Here is a 16124-nt window from a genome sequence, read left to right on the forward strand (position 1 = left end):
CGTGCTAACCACTACGCTACACGGTGTGTGTGTGTGTGAGAGAGAGAGAGAGAGAGAGAGAGAGAGAGAGAGAGAGAGAGAGAGAGAGAGAAACTGGAGGGGTAAGGAAGTAGGAAGGGTGATGGACAGGAGAGAATAAATCCCCCCCCCACTTTACCTCTTTCTTTCTTTCTGCCTTCACTTACCTTTTTCTCCCTTCTCCATCTTTCACAACTATTCCTTCCCGTCTCTCTCTGGTTGATCTCACTTCCATGGGATGAACAGGACAGGCAGGATTGGGAGATGAAGTGTGTGGGGGCGTGGAGACAAACACCATTACCACTGTGCTTTATTGGCGGAAGGTGACTGATTTCTGCTCCACGTCTTCTCTTCAAGACGTGGGCAACTGTCAGCTTTCGCCAATAAACCACAGTTGTAGTGGGGTTTAATTCCATACACAGTAAACCTCATCAGTTGTGTAGTCTTGTTCTTTCTTCATTGAGGTGTGCAGCGGCGGAACAGCCAGTCACGAAGTCCATGGGAGCGTGACTGGTGAAGCTCAGGTCTGCGGATACAAACATCAAGTGAACTAAGGCCTAATCGAGGCGATTCTATGGTCTGACGGAGTATCGTTTAAAAGGGAGCGTGTGGCTTAATACGTCTTTGAAGATAAATATGAGTTGCACCTATGAAGAAAACAAACAATAGACAACATGAATCTATAGGTACCCACTATTTAAAATTTTCGTGTTTATGTGGTGCGTAAGTGAGTGGGCGACCTGGCAACCTATGTACGTATGGAAGTGTGGCGGGGGTAACCTGGCTATACCTACACGAGGGTGGCGGGAGCAGCGGGCGGGACGGGCGGGCAGTGCATGGCGCCCCTTAGCAATCAATAGCTTCCCAGTCACGCCCACGCCAAAAGGTCATCAGCCACATTCACGCTTACTTCCTAACACATTGCCGTCTGTGAGGGAAAACACCTGCCCACGCAACACACCAAAACTCAGCTCAGTAAGCTGCCACTCATCCAAACCCTCGCTCTCTCGTTACATTCTCTAAAAAGGCTTCTAAGGGGACGGGGAAGAGAAAATGTCTCCCGTTAGAAAATAATTTCGGTATAAATGGAGAGCTGGATTCCAAATTTGTGGTGGCGCGGGACGGGGACCTCATATCTGCACTCACCACATGCTAAATCGCATTACCGCCGCCAGATCCCTCCCGTTGCTAGGAGACCACGGCAGCGTCCTGACACTGCGCTAGGCTTCGGTTTGGCTTTTGTCCTCATCACCTACATTCGTCTTTCTCCCTAGCTTTTGTGGCTCATGAAAATACGTTTACCTATCATATTATCACGATTTCTACGGTTAGATTAAGAGATCCAAGTGAATCTATGAAAATTAATAATAATAGCGTCCCGTAGTCACCTACACGAAGGCGTGGGAAACAAAGGACAATCGGCTGGAAGTAACTGGATTAGATTACGTCTGAAGAGTTTTGAAAGAAGCCGCGATGCACGTAAGGCGATCAGAACCTCTCAATCAGCGTGGGGACTCTTATGATCTCACTTACCTCGAACAATATTTCGTATCTGCTGAGGACAGGAATCACGTTATGTGGAATCCTCGACCAGCCACGTTGATAATGAGGCGGCGCGCGGCGGCAGCTCCGGTGGGAATCTGGAAGAGTTTGTCACACGTCAAGCTTAACACTGCACGACATGGGTAGTTGTGACGCACGTTACGGCGACCTGAACGAACACACACACACACACACACACACACACACACACACACACACACACACACACACACACGCGCGCGCGCGCGCGTTTTTTCATTATTGTTAATTATTATTATCACTCGTATCATCATTTTATGTAATACCGTCATCATTTTCATCGTTGGGTCAAAGATCCACCAAAGAAAACAATCGAGACAAGAGTATCGTTGTCCACAGCCTGGGTGGTGTGGTGAAGGTCGATGGCTTCTACAGCACTCCATTTCCTTCTGCAGCCCTCGCAAAATAACAAATAAATAATTGACGACAGACGACTCTATTTTCCTCAAGTCCCTTTTTGTGTCGAGGATGCGGCAGAGTTTGTGGTGCCGCGGGTGGCGTGCGTCTCTCCTGCCTTTCCCTCCCTCGGCACGGGCTGGCCTCCTCCTGTCCTGGTCTACTTAATTGGCTGAGGTACACTCCATTGGCCTCGAGAGGAAACTCTTTTAATCTAATCGGGGAAAAAGTTTGTGTGATCCACCCTTTGCAAACCTTTCCAGTATGGATGGGGCTGATGAGGGGACCGCGGTGGCCACTGACACTCCGCCGCAGGGTCGCCGCTCCCACAACCTTCACTCAGCTTCGCCGTCTTCACCGCCTGTCACGGGTTTAACTAATATGCAAAGCTAACGAAGGCCAGTGACACCACCCGCTTCAGATAACTAAGTTCACCAAGTTGTGGTCGAGATACAGTTTTCATTAAAGTTGTGATCAAACAAACCAGGAGTCTTGAAACATTCTTTGATGTCAGGAAGAGCGCGGCTCTGATGGTCGAAAATTAATGGCCATTTCACCTAACCCTCCGATGCGATGCTCCCTGCTGGGCGGCAGCCAATGACATTTCGGACTTGTCATCATTCCGTGTCCTGATTGGTTATCAAACTGGTGGTTATAGCGGGCCTGCACTCCCCTGCTCGCTAAAGAACCGCAGCGTCCACGGAGAGCCTCCCTGCTCGCTAATGGACCGGTGAACGCCGCCACTTTTTTGACGGTGGTAATGGCGGCTCGCTAAGCTCCACTCATTAGCGCAACTTTTTTGCGGATAAAACATTTCTATCAAAGTTACGAATTCTTATTTAAATTCATTCATTCATAATGAATTATCAAATCGTGATTTCTGAAGCTTGAAATAACGGGCGGCAGCAGCAGCGAGTGGTCAGTGTGATGGTTTTCTTTGTGGTGTATTGCACTTAGCGACTTATGAAAGGGACATGAAGAGCTTAGCTGCGCTAACCGTGTCTCCTGAAGGGTGGCCCCAAAGGCCTGGGTCGGATGGGGATGTGGGGACGAGTGTCTTGGGGACAGGGAGCGTCTAACTCAGGATAATGGGCGGGCTGGAGCTGAGCAGGGACTTAGCTGTCCTGGAAGCCGCTGCTCCCTCATCGCGCCGTGCAGCCCTCCGATCAAGACTGTACTGCGCTCCTTCCTCCTTCACTTCTTTGTTTTTTCCTTTTATCTTGTCACTATTGTCTTCCTCTTTCTCGTCCTGTTCCTCGTGTCTTCCTCTTCCTCATCCTCTTCTCTTCATCTTCCTCCTCTTTGTGCTCCTCTCCCCTGCTCTCATTCCCGCTGTGAAGTGAGCGAGCTGCAGCACTTTGAGGCTAAATTTTTAATATAACACGGAATGGACAAGTTACGAAATGAAGGACAGACACGTGCGCCGGCATGCACGAGAGAGAGAGAGAGAGAGAGAGAGAGAGAGAGAGAGAGAGAGAGAGAGAGAGAGAGAGAGAGAGAGAGAGAGAGAGAGGGTGAGTGAGTGAGTGAGTGAGTGTGTGTGTAAACGATCTAATTTGAACTTTCTCTCTCTCTCTCTCTCTCTCTCTCTCTCTCTCTCTCTCTCTCTCTCTCTCTCTCTCTCTCTCTCTCAATCATCCAACCCTCACCAGTACAGACACACACACACACACACACACACACACACACACACACACCCTCCCACCGCGTCATTTTTACAGATCACATGCATTTTTAAACTCTCATCAAGAAACTCGTAATTAACTAATGGTACAGCAAGAAACGCCGCGACATATTTCTTCATTGCCTTGCTTCCGTGGCCGCGCGTGGGGCTGCTCCTCTCAGGGCAAGAAAGGCGCATACGTCTTACTCAGCTAAACATTTTAAACTCCGATGCTCATCTGTTTGTTCTTATTTCACTCCTCCTCCTCCTCTTCTTCTTCTTCTTCCGACTTCCCTTTCCCTGTCCTCCTCCGTTTCATCTTCCTACAGTTTCTCTTCCTAGTCTAGTGTGAGTTCATTAAAAGTTTCTCTCTCTCTCTCTCTCTCTCTCTCTCTCTCTCTCTCTCTCTCTCTTTTGGGTGTGCCAGTCGTAATATCTATAAAAATTTACAAGTACACACACACACACACACACACACACACACACACACATGAACAGGAGGAGGCTGTGGCGAAGGCAGTGCTCAGTAAAACACACACACACACACACACACTCTCTCTCTCTCTCTCTCTCTCTCTCTCTCTCTCTCTCTCTCTCTCTCTCTCTCTCTCTCTCTCTCAGTGACGCCGCTTACGCCTATCCAGCCAGCGGTGTCGGGAGGTACTTATAAAAACTTAATATTCACAAAATGCAAATGAGTCTAGTCTTCGTGTCCCAAGCGATTACTCTGAGGTAGCGTTCCTCAACCCACTCCCGCCGAAATTAGGTTATAAAAATGAGACTGGCTGTTTGGATAATGCGGCGGGCGAGGCGGGGACTTACACGCGACTCTCGACTTCATTGGCGGAGGGCGGTAGTGCGGCTCAACGGTCCCCGAGGCGTGTATTGTGCCGCTCATGCCCGCAGGAGCTCGCCCGGACCGCCAGAGAGGGACGCGGTTAAAAATTACAACCATCGCGTGGGCTCCAGTGTCGCCCCGGATGAATATTCAACCCGAGTGTAATCACGAGTAAAATAATGTCTGTTCAGCTGGGCCGGAAAAATATGACTGTCTTGAAATATATCCCGTAGACCCCATGGAGCGTAGGCCTACTGATCTCTCCTCCTCCTCCTTGTCCTTCTCCCCTACCTATCTCCATGTCATCCATCTGTTCCATCCTCTCCCTCCTTCTCCTCCTCCTCCTCCCGGTCCCTTCCCGCCGCCAAGGACTGACGACACAAACGCTTCTCATGTTAAAAGAGTCAAGAGGAAAGAAACGCCTACACTTTTTGGCTCTTTTTGTCCTCTCAGAGTCACAGGCCTTGATGCTGTGTGTGTGTGTGTCTGTGTGTGTGTGTGTGTGTGTGTGTGTGTGTGTCGTAAGGGAAGCAAGAGTGGGAGAAAGGTAAAGTCAGGTGAGTGGATAAAGGAAGGGGTGAGGAAAAGCAAGGTATGAAAAAGTGGGAAGGCATGATGGAAGAGACGTGAGGTTATATAGTAAGCAGTATTAAGGTGAGGGTGAGAACACACGAGAAACAATGAGGAAAGAGGAAATGAAGCTGAAGTTAACGTGAAGATACAGACGAGAAGACTGAGAGCTAGAGAAAAAAAAAATGGTGTTGAGACGGGCACAAAAACAACAAAAGCTAGTGAAGATTAAAAAAAAAAAAAAAAAAAGGGAGAGAGAGGTAAAGACGAGGGTTGCGTGGGGTTAGGGGTTAGTGGAGAGGGTTGGGGTAAAGACGAGACGGGATGGGGCACTGCGAGGCCTGTGTGGTGGTGGTTAATGTGGCATGAGTGGGAGGGAGCGAGGCCTGTGCTTCAGCCTCGGTGGTTGGGTGAGCAGTTGTCTCGTCAAGATGTCCTGCCCATCCGTTTGTACGAAATTTTATGAATAACAATGCCGTCCTCCGGAATATTCAACGAAATTCAAGTGTTTCCGAAGAGATAACAACGAGGGAGATGAGTTTACAGAAAGGTGAAAAAAGTAAACGCTGGTCTTGTGTTTATTGAATAGTCATAGTAAGGGAAGGGATTTAATGAGTTTACATGAAGGTAAGAAATAAATGCTCGACGTGTTTATATAAAACTGTCATAGTAACAAAAGAAATAGAAGAAGTTTATAAGAATGTAAAAAAAAAAAAAAAAAAAAAAAAAAAATAATATATATATATATATATATATATATATATATATATATATATATATATATATATATATATTATATATATATATATATATATATATATATATATATATATATATATATATATAATAAATGCTTCTCTATGTGTTTATGTATAGTGGCAGTATTATCAAGAGGAGTTTGATGAGTTTAAAAGACAAGAAGAAGAAAAAATACATTTTATGACGTCTTTAAACACAACAGTCACAGTATCGAAAGGAATTTAATGAGTTTACAAGAAGAAGAAAATAAATGCTTCTGTTGCCGTGTGTTTAAATACAAATAGTAAAGAAATTATTTATTTTATCTATACGAAATGATAAGACAAGCTAACAACTCACGTAACAATGATAACAACAACACCACGGATACAACTACTTCTCCACACAACAGTAAAGAAAACGGCCAACAAAAAAAATACAAGAATAAAGATAAGAAGAATATGTAAATAAAGAAAATGCAATAAAAAAGGATTTAGGCGGGAAGGAAGGGAAAGAGGCAGGGAAAGATGCAGGGAGGAAGGAAGGAGAGGAAGGCATTACTCGTGAGGCCAGCAGGAGGCAGACAAAGTGATGACCATAACAATGAGAGAGAGAGAGAGAGAGAGAGAGAGAGAGAGAGAGAGAGAGAGAGAGAGAGAGAGAGAGAGAGAGAGAGAGAGAGAGAGAGAGAGAGAGAGAGAGAGAGAGAGAGAGTGAGAGAGAGAGAGAGAGGTACCTAAGTCTGCGGTTCCCAGTAAGACAGTTTTACTATGTTTGTATTTGATGTCACCTTCACCATCACCATTTGTTGTTGCTACTGTTGCTGCTACTACTGTTATAACTCCTACTGCTATTACTACTGATACTGCTATTACTGCTGCTATATTCTGTTACTTTTCCTTCGTCAAACACCATAGTATCTACAGAGGTAACTACGCATGGAAAATATAACGATCTCTATCTATTATCATCATCACAATTAGAATCATGTGCATCACCATCAATAATAACAGCAGCAACAACAACAACAACAACAACAAGAAAAACAACAACAAAAACAACAACAATAATAATAATAATAATAATAATAATAATAATAATAATAATAATAATAATAATAATAATAATAATATCATCATAATCATCATCATTATTGTTAATATCGTCATTATCAATATCACCATGATTACTGTTGTTTGTTCCTCTATTTCCTGTCATTATTCTCATTCTTGACATTTTTAACATCATTTTCACTATCATTACTGTTACTATATGTGGACCCCACCACTGCAGCAGTAACAAAGATAGTAGCACCAACAGCAGCAGCAGCAGCAGCAGCAGCAATAGTAACAGTAGTTGTAACAATAACAACAAAATAAGAAGTAATATTAATCACACCACCAATATTTAAGAAACAAACATGTTTTCTTTTCCTAAAACTCCTGCGGCGCCCAGCCATCCCCGCCATCTCCTGTGGCGTGGCGGCGCCGTTACGGGGCTGCCCGGGACACAAAACACACGCCGTGGCACCACTAACACCAGGGCCGCGCCATAAGCCGCCGTTAAGACAAAAGCTAAACCTGGAACGAGGGCTGGAAAAGTAGAGACTCATCCTACTCCTCTTCCTGCTTCTCCTTCCCTTTCTCTCCTGCTGTTCCTACGTTCTCCCCTCCTCCTTCCCCTCATCCCCAGAGAGAGCTCAGGGACGTCCCTAAAACCCCCTGAAATGTTGATCTTGGAGCGCGCGGCAAGTTGGCTCCTACACCACTGAGAATGACTAACGCGGGTCTGCGGCCCAACTTATGGTCACTGCCCGCCCGCCGCCACACGGAGCAGACCCCGCCAGGCACCTCAGCGCCGCGCCGCCCTTCCTCCCGTGGGGCGTAAGGCTTAAAACGCCTCGCCCCTCCACCGCCGGGAATGACACTAATGATTCCCGGGCGATTTTTTGCCGTACGGGTCCAGAAGGGAGGGGACGCGCGCGCCCCTAGGATGACGAAAAACTCGCCCCTGTGACCACGCTGGTGTTGGGTCGCTTTTGGGGTGCTCCTGGCGCGGCGGGGTTGTGACTCTGTTCAGCCGCGGGGGATTTTTATCACTGATCCTTTTAGCTGGCTCCGAAGTGGGGATGTTTATGATGCTGACAAAACTCTCCTCTTTCCCTCCACTATTTTATTATTTTCTCCATTTCCAAAAGCTTTAATTAGCGGATGAAGCTTCCTGTCACGCTAGGAAAAGCAGTTATGTCTCTCTCTCTCTCTCTCTCTCTCTCTCTCTCTCTCTCGTCTCTCTCTCTCTCTCTCTCTCTCTCTCTCTCTCTCTCTCTCTCTCTCTCTCCTCCACACACCCCCTTGATGCATCTGTTCCTTCGCGGTGTCATCATTACGAGCGCAAAATACTCGCCTCTTTCTCTCTGGTCACAGCAACACCTAACATTTCCCTGCCTCCTTGCATGTAAACAAACAAGGTCGGAACAATTCAATCCCGTATCGCTCTCGTGACTCGCCGAGCGCTGCACTTCCCCCCCTTCACTTAATGAGGGCGTGAGAGAACAAATAGATCGCCATGAAGCAGGTGATACACATCTAACTTAACACCGCTTTACAACTCCTGTCTCTCCCTCTCCCTCTCTCACGTACGTACACACACAAAGGAGATGGTATGTGGTGGTGGCGGTCGTGGTGGTGGTGAAGGTGGAGGTGGTGGTGGTGGGTGGTGAGGGAGTGTTTAAAGTGGTCCTGCTACTACTACTACTGCTCTCTCTCTCTCTCTCTCTCTCTCTCTCTCTCTCTCTCTCTCTCTCTCTCTCTCTCTCTCTCTCTCTCTGTAGAGGTGAGTAATGAAGGAGGAGGCGTAGAAGGAAGATAGAAAGAAAGAAGGGTCAGAGAGAGAGAGAGAGAGAGAGAGAGAGAGAGAGAGAGAGAGAGAGAGAGAGAGAGAGAGAGAGAGAGAGAGAGAGAAGCAAGGAAGAACGGATGGAGAGGTGAGTGGTGGAGGAGGACGAGCCGGTGGAGGAGAAGGAGAAGGAGGGAGGAAAAAAGGGAGAGGAAGAGCGGAGAATAAGTTTCTCTCCCGAAGGCTTTCCTCCTACTCACAGGCTCCGGAATGAATGGTAGAGCTACGCAGGTCGATGCTCAATTGTTGCAACTTCTCCCTCCTCTTCCTCCTCCTCCTCCTCCTTCCTCGTACTCCTTCGCTTTCTCATCTCCTCGTCCTCTTTCTTCCTAGTCCTCCTCGTTTTCGTCCTTCTCATTTCCTCCTCCTCTTCGTCCTCCTCCTCGTCTTCGTTTTTCTCATCTCCTCCTTTTTCCTCGTGCTACTTCACTTTCTCATCTCCTCTTTCTCTTCGTTCTCGTCCTTCTCATCTCCTCCTCTTCGTCCTCGTCTTTCTCCTACTTCTACTCCTTCGTTTTCCCACCTACTCCTTCTCCTTTTTCTACTCCTTCGTTTTCCCACCTACTCCTTCTCCTTTTACTCTTTCGCTTTCTCATCTTCTCCTCCTCTTTCTCTATCTTCTTGTTCTTCTACTTCATTGCTTCGTCCCTCTTCATTCATATTTTTAGCTAGAGAGAGAGAGAGAGAGAGAGAGAGAGAGAGAGAGAGAGAGAGAGAGAGAGAGAGAGAGAGAGAGAGAGAGAGAGAGAGATGAGAGAGAGAGAGAGAGAGAGATGTCGTCTGCTATACTTAGTTTATCTTTTTTTTTCTCTGTCTCACTAACGGCTTCCCTTCCCAGCCTCACTCCTCGTCTCATCCCAATCTCACGCCATCCTCATCTCAGCCTCACTCATTCGTCCCATTTTTTCCACTTCTTGTCTCGTTCTCGATCAATTTGCATTCTGGCGTCGCAACAGCCTGGGTCATAATGGTGCAGGTTCGGTCGTTCACTTCATAAATCTTCCGAATCACTCATATCTGACTCGAGTCTTTTGAATTTCCCTCGCGACTTTGTGTTTTCATTTTTTTTTTATTTCATTTATATATTTCTCTTTTCGTTCTATGGCGTCGCAACAAGGTCAGAGTAGCGCAGGTTCACTGGTTCACTGAAATGCTCCGAACCACTCCAACCTACTGACTTAAACCTTTTGAATTTCCCTTGCTATTTTAAGACTTGAAACTTATCACACTGCTTTCTATTTCTCTATTTTCTTTTTCTTATTTTCTGGTTTTTGATTAATTCGTTTGCGTGGATTCAGTGGTTCAGACCGAAGCGTTCCGAACCACCCGAAGCTGACTGGAACCTTTTGAACTTAAGGAACCTTTTGAACCTCTCTCTCCATTTTAAGGTCTACGATTCTTCCTTCCTATTTACTTTGAGCTTCCAGTAATTGTTCCGATGCCTCGCCTGCTGATTACAATGCACTTAAGACTGCAGCAGAGGAGAGGCGAAGGCGAAGATTTACCAGCGTTAATTACGAGGATGAAAGCAGCAGAGGTGATTTCCTAATGACAGCCGTGGGTTGGTGGGTGCGCGGGGCTTACAAACTGGAGACAATGATCAACGTACGGCAACAAGACGCTTACGAGGAACTGATGATGAAAAAGGGATGAAAAACAACAATAACGAGTCGATCTGTCCCCCCTTCCTCCCTTCCCCCCTACCCACGCACACGCGAGCGCCATCTTCGACTCGTCCGTCCTCACGTCTTCCCTCCCTAGAAAAGCCATTTCATTTTCGCCATCTCCTATCGATGTTATTTCTATATTCTTCTCTTTTCTTCTACGTTCTTTTTCTGTTTTTCTTCCTGTGTTATGAGTACTTGAGTTATTTGTGGTGGTGGTGGTAGTGGTGGTATCTACGTATCTCTGTCTATCCATCTATCTATTCATCTCACCTCTGTGGGTCGCGCGTGGACCAATGACTGTTATTTCTGTAACGCTTTGCTCTCATCACACACAGAGCCACAGAGGAGCATTAGCTGGATTCTCAAGACTATTTTCCTTGTTAATTATGTAGAAATGTTAATCTTCACTATAACTGTAGAAAACCACCCATAAAGACCCGTTTAACCCCAACTAAAGCATTTTGAAGGTAGAGGAGGTGAGGAACAGAAGTGTTTCAAAATATGGGGTGGTCCTCAGGTCGACGAGTGCAAGGAAGGAGTATTCCCGCCGCCGGCAGGTGGAGTGTACGGTGCAGTGTGTAATCGCCGTCTCTAGCCAACAGGATCACTTTGTACAGGAGATGCGATGTGTGACGCCCACTGTAATGACAAGATAGATAAATGGAGAGATAGGTATAACTAAATAAATAATGTGATTGTGATGAAAAATCCCAACATCAGTAATATCTGTGACTACTACTATAACCACTACATCATCTACTACTACTACTACTACTACTACTACTACTACTACTACTACTACTGCTACTACTACTAATACTACTACAACTACTATTATACCAACAACTACCACTACTACACATACGACGTACCACTAAAAAGCAATAAAAACAAAACAAAACAAAACAAAATGAAAGAAAAGACGACTTCCCTTCCATTTCTTTCTGATTCTCGAAAATAAAAGCAAGGAAAAAAAAAGGGGAAAGAAAAAAGAATAGATCCTAAGGGAGGGACCTCCGGGCCATCCACCCTTGTAGGCTTTTTGTCACCCTTTGCCACGCGCAGGGAATACGGAGGGAGAGAGAGAAAGAGAGAGAAAGGAGTCCTGAACTTAGAGAAAATAATAATGGTGAGTAGGGTGGTGGTAATAATAACGGCGTATTATTATTATAAGTAGTAGTATTAATAGTGGTGATACGTTGCCTCATACTCTCCTCTTTCCTTCGTTTCCTGCAGGAGGAGAACGCGTGGTTGTCCCCGTTTCCGTAAAAATAGACAAATTTGTTTAATTAGTTATGGTTTCAAAGACAACTTACCGAACGGACACGACGAAAAATCAACGGAAGCAACATCCATACAAAAGGATGCAAACGGAAATCAAACAACAGCAGACCTTTTGGACCCTGCTAGGTTGTTTGGTGAAGAGAAGTTGCAAGGAAGAAGAAATATGAAGTGTATGAAAATGGTGAAGAGCAAATCAAGAAGCTTTCTCTTAATTTGGATTTTTTTTTTGGACAAATCTCTGTTGGTATCACATCTTTTTTGTTGGCGTCTTTTTTGTTGCCCCTTGGCAGGAACTCATCTTACATAAAAATAAATATCGTAAAAAAAAAAAAAAAATAAAAGATAAAATAAAGTCCCTCTGAAATGCTCTTAATATGTGGTATAGGGAGAGATTATCGCAGGTTGTGTCGCACCAAGGCTCGCTCGCTCTGTCTGTCTGTCAGCCACGCCGAACACTCCAGCAGGAATCGAGTCAAGCAGAGGAGCGGTGAAGCTTTCTGAGTACCTACCACCACCAGCACAACACTCATGGTTGTACGTGTGTGTGTATGTGTGTGTGTGTGTGTTGTGTGCTGTGTGTGATGTGTGTGTGTGTGTGTGTGTGTGTGTGTGTGTGTGTGTGTGTGTGTGTGTGTGTGTGTGCGAGGCCGCGCCGCGTCTCCACGCCCCACGCTAACCATGGCGTTTCCTCGAGACGGCCATTTTGTTGACTACTAATTGAGGTTGAGGGGTCGAGGGATGACGGGGGGAGGGTGTGACGGGGACTGTCATTCGGCTGTTACAATTCTCCTCGCCAGCCTCCGTCAGCCTCCTCCTGACGGGGCCACCTCCACGCACCTCGCATGCCTTCAAGCTGCACCCCCATTGCCGCCCCACGCCGCCCCCGCCGCCGCACGCCTCGGGTAAAATTAGACACAAAATCGGTGGACGGAATCGCGGCCGTTGCAGTCGAGGTCGCCGGATCGATAGACCTTTTCACCCCAGCCACTCAGAGGTCGCCGCGCCGCTGACGTCAACGAGTTTAGGTTCTGGCGCCACCCACAGCAAGGGAGGCAAGGGAGAGGCGCCCCCATCTCCTTCCCTCATCCTCCATCACGGCGCGGCGGAGGCACGGCAGGGATGAGCCAGGAAGCATGTCCCCGGCACTCGATCTCTTATCTCAGTGAGGGTGTGGGGTCGTGTCTGACGCGTGGTTGTGTCTGTCTGTGTGTTGGTCTTGTTGGTCTGTCTTTCTCTATCCTTCCGTTCGTCTGTTTATTTATTCTTTTCTATCTGTTTGTATTAGTCTGTTACTCTGTCTTTCTCAGTTCATTCTTCCACTCGTCCATTTCTCTGTTTCTCTGTATGTCTGTTAGTAATGAAGGTTATATGTCTGTCATTCTGATTTTTAGTTAAACGATGGAAATGACTTAAAACGTGATACAAAACATAACCCTGACAAATACTGGAACGCAACAAATACAAGATTACTTTATAATGAATCAGTTATTCCTCAAATAAGCGTATTCGTTCACATTATCACAGTTTCAAAGTTAAAAATCAAAGTTAAACGAAAAAGTTTGATGTCCGTATCCTTTAACTTCACTTTCGTCCACCTGCAGGTATTATTCACGTACGATTCATATGACGAGTGACTAACTTGGCGGGGACTTGACGGGGAGGCTGCGAGTGGCGACGCGGACAGAGCACACCGATTTATTTTCATCAGTGTTCACCATAAGAAGCAAAATCCATCCCTATACAAGACATCCCTTCAACACACGAGGTAACGAGGCAATGACCATTAACACTCCAGCGCCACGACACCAAAATAATGTCGAGAAGTGAGGCGGTCAGTGTGCCACGCTATGAAACACTGCGGCTCTTATTTAAAAACTCTTTGCTCTCTCACTGCGACTATTTTCAAAGGGAACATAATAGTTTGGCTGGTTTTCAAGAGTGTTTCTTCTGTTAATAAAGTAGAAATCCTGTTAATCTGTCACTAAACCCGTAAAAACACCCTTGAAACCACCGTGCAGCTTCAATTAGAGGCTTTAGAAAGCAGTGGAGGTGCGGTACGGAAGTGTTTCAGAGTATGATCCTAAAAGAGACACCATACGTTATGCCAAGGATAAGGAAAGGCAAAGATCATCAATATTTTCACTATAACCCACCTCACAACGTCGAGGGAATCACTTCACGATACGAAAAAGAAGAAAAAAAAAAAAGAAAAAAAGAAAAGGCAAAAATACATAGTTATAATATGATGTGCTGGAATGGAGCGTGGAAAGGAAAGGGAGGGAATGGAGGGAGGGAGAGAATGTATGCATGGAGGGAATGAAGATACGGAGGAAGGGACAGAGATCATGAAGGTAGAAAAAGAAGAGAAAATAAAAAAAAACGAAAGGAAGGAAAGAAGAGTGAAGGAAATGAGAAGAGAGGAGGAAAGACTGAAACGAGATAGGAATGAAGGAGATAAAGGAAGGAAAGGAAAGAAGGAAAAGGATGGAGAGAGAGAGAGAGAGAGAGAGAGAGAGAGAGAGAGAGAGAGAGAGAGAGAGAGAGAGAGAGAGAGAGAGAGAGAGAGAGAGAGAGAGAGAGAGAGAGAGAGAGAGAGAGAGAGAGAGAGAGAGAGAGAGAGAGAGAGAGAGAGAGAGAGAGAGATGACCACCTCAACTCATCCCACGGGCTCTCGTCAGCGTCCAGGAGCAGAAGACACTTAAAGGCGATGCCGTGAGGGGCGTCGCAGATTCTTTTCACCCTCATTCCCTCAAGCCTCGAACCTCAAACCTCAAGACCCCGGGCACCTCTCCTCCTCCTCCTCCTCTTCCTCCTCCTCCTCTTCCTCCTTGCCTCTGATCCCCCAAATATAACTCGAATCAAAATCTCAAACTGCATTATGCGCGTCGCCATCCGGAACGCCCTACCAGTCTCCTCCTCTTGGTCTCCGCGAAATTATTCCTACCGCATCTGAATCACAAATTTCCCTCCTCTTCCTCTCTTTTCCTCTCTCTCTCTCTCTCTCTCTCTCTCTCTCTCTCTCTCTCTCTCTCTCTCTCTCTGGGGGTCTTAAAATGTGTTTTTTTTGGGAAATTCTTGTTTTTTTGCTTTGGTGGCACTGATGACTTTGCTTTCCCCCCTCTCTCTCTCTCTGGTAAGGAGGACGAGGGAGGGAGGGAGGGAGAGGGAGGGAGTGTCATGCGTCGCTTCCCCGCCTGGCAAGCCCTGACCTCGTCCCGCCCTAATGTTATGCACGAGGAATGGTCGCCGCCGCCACGGAATAATTTGTGGGTTTATGAGGCAAGAGAAACGAGGCTCACGAACGTCACCAGAAGCCGCGACGCTGGTGGATGGCAAAGGTCCACGCACGCACGCACACACAGAGAGACGGACACACAGACGCATAGACAGACAGATAGATAGACATACAGACAGACAAAGATGGGAAGGGGAGTCAGAGAGGCTGTTGTCATCTCATCGTCAGGATAAACTAGGAGGAGGAGGAGGAGGAGGAGGAGGAGGAGGAGGAGGAGAATGACGACGAAGACAAAAAGAAAAATATAAATAACTAGAAAGATTATTATAGACAAAAATTAAGAGAAGGAAGGCAAGAGAGAGAGAGAGAGAGAGAGAGAGAGAGAGAGAGAGAGAGAGAGAGAGAGAGAGAGAGAGAGAGAGAGAGAGAGAGCAAGAAAAACCTTAAGCAGAGCGGAGTAAGCAAACGGGAGTAGGAAGCAGGATCCATTCTGACCTGCAATGTACGATTTTCCAGCGTCACAGCGTCGCCTCGAGAGAGAGAGAGAGAGAGAGAGAGAGAGAGAGAGAGAGAGAGAGAGAGAGAGAGAGAGAGAGAGAGAGAGAGGAGGGGGAAAGATTAGGTTAGTTTAGTTTTGACCAAATGGAAAGACAGAAGAAGACCTGGAGACGGTGTGTAGAAAGACATGACAAGGAGACCAGTGGGAAGACCTAAGAAGACCTGGAGACGGTGTGTAGAAGACATGACAAGGAGACCAGTGGGAAGACCTAAGAAGACCTGGAGACGGTGTGTGGAGGAGGACATGACAAACAGACAAAGCATTCTAACATTTCACACACACCTTCCTATCATTTCTTCTCTCTCCCCTTCTTTAGAGCAAAAATAGACGTGTATATTCCTGAAATTCCCAAACACTGGCTGATCTTCCTCCGAATAGCAGCCGGGACAAAAGGCGTGTGTCAGAAAGTTTAATTAGGACTTGTTACTTGCGTTGTGTTATTGTGTTCTATGCTGTCTTAGTCTTTTCTCATTTCAATTCACTTTTCTCTTCTCTCGCATTTTTGTTGATGGGATAGTTATTATTATTTATTTATTTTACTTATTTATTTTTTTGGTGGGTTTAGTTTGTTCTCCTTTTTGTTCGTCGGTTTGTGTTTCTCTGTTTGTGTGTGTTTGTTTTTCTGTTCGTGTATCTGTCCGTTTGGTTTGTTTGTCGGTCTCTCTCTCTCTCTCTCTCTC

At 46.2% G+C, this 16124-nt stretch overlaps 1 long non-coding RNA gene across 4 annotated transcripts in view; it reads right to left on the minus strand.

Moving 5' to 3' along the window:
• The window catches only part of LOC135108040 (uncharacterized), a 105921-nt gene that overhangs the window by 2377 nt on the left and 87420 nt on the right, over positions 1-16124 (minus strand). For all 4 annotated transcript variants that reach the window (XR_010272113.1, XR_010272115.1, XR_010272114.1 and 1 more), the window contains exons 3-4: positions 1552-1658; positions 186-544 (exon numbers count right to left, since the gene is read on the minus strand). This is a non-coding gene — a long non-coding RNA (uncharacterized LOC135108040). The remainder of the gene's footprint in view (positions 1-185; positions 545-1551; positions 1659-16124) is intronic.

This window comes from Scylla paramamosain, chromosome 16 (genome assembly GCF_035594125.1).
Source record: "Scylla paramamosain isolate STU-SP2022 chromosome 16, ASM3559412v1, whole genome shotgun sequence".
Classification (NCBI taxonomy): Eukaryota; Metazoa; Arthropoda; class Malacostraca; order Decapoda; family Portunidae; genus Scylla; species Scylla paramamosain.